This window comes from Galeopterus variegatus, unplaced genomic scaffold, assembly GCF_000696425.1.
Source record: "Galeopterus variegatus unplaced genomic scaffold, G_variegatus-3.0.2 Scaffold4923, whole genome shotgun sequence".
Classification (NCBI taxonomy): Eukaryota; Metazoa; Chordata; class Mammalia; order Dermoptera; family Cynocephalidae; genus Galeopterus; species Galeopterus variegatus.
Genome location: NW_007731034.1, coordinates 40,547 through 41,493, shown reverse-complemented (window position 1 = coordinate 41,493; position 947 = coordinate 40,547). Strand labels below are relative to the sequence as shown.

Here is a 947-nt window from a genome sequence, read left to right as displayed (position 1 = left end):
GCCAGAACTTCTGCCTCCAAAGCTTCCTCCCTTCATGGGTCCAAAATTTGAAGACTGATTGTTGTCATTGCCAAAATCACTGTAGCTCCTACCACCTCCAAAATTGCTTCCATTATTACTGTATCCATTATAACCATCCCCACTGCCACCATGGCTGCCACCAAAGTCACCATGACAACAGAAGTTTCCTCCAATGAAGTTGTCATTCCCACCAAAACCACCTCCACCAAAGCTTCCAGAACCACTTCAACCTCTTGACTGGATGAAGCAGCAGCCATCTGCTTGGACAGGGTTCTCCTTGCTGCACAGTTTCATTCACAGGCCATTCACAGGATGGTATTTCTAAATGACAGTCTTATCCACAGAGTCATGGTCAAAGATTACAAAAGCAAAGCCCCTCTTCTTGCCACTGCCTCTGTCAGTCATGATTTCAATCACTTCATTTTTCCTGTACTGTTCAAAGTAATCTCTCAGGGGATGTTCTTCACTGTCTTCTTTAATGCCACCAAAGATCTTTCTCACAGTTAAGTGGGTGCCTGGTCTTTGAGAATCCTCTCTTGAGACAGCCTTCTTTGGTTCCATGACTCTTCCATCCACCTTGTGTGGCCTTGCATTCACAGCTGCATCCCTCTCCTCCACAGTGACATAGGTGACAAACCCAAAGCTCCTAGAGCCCTAGGTGTTTGGATCTCTCATTACCACACAGTCCATGAGCATTCCCCATTACTCAAAATGGCTCCTGAGGCTCTCATCAGTTGTTTCAAAGCTCAGTCCTCTGATGAAGAGCTTCTGCAGCTGTTCAGGCTCTTTAGGAGACTCTGACTTAGACATGATGGCAGTGGGAAGAGACTGTAACAATGCTTCCTCAGCAGCATCCATGGACAGAAAGCTCTACTGCCTTATTACAAGCACTCTTTAAAAGTCTGGATATGGGCCGGCCCGGTGGC

At 46.7% G+C, this 947-nt stretch overlaps 1 protein-coding gene and 1 pseudogene across 1 annotated transcript in view; both read right to left on the bottom strand.

Annotated features, from left to right (window-relative positions):
* LOC103604024 overlaps positions 1-831 on the bottom strand; it is a 4,008-nt pseudogene extending 3,177 nt beyond the window's left edge.
* Positions 1-947, bottom strand: part of MGAT4A (mannosyl (alpha-1,3-)-glycoprotein beta-1,4-N-acetylglucosaminyltransferase, isozyme A) — a gene marked incomplete at its 5' end in the record, with an annotated part of 69,902 nt that overhangs the window by 41,596 nt on the left and 27,359 nt on the right. The gene's annotated exons all lie outside the window — the stretch shown is intronic.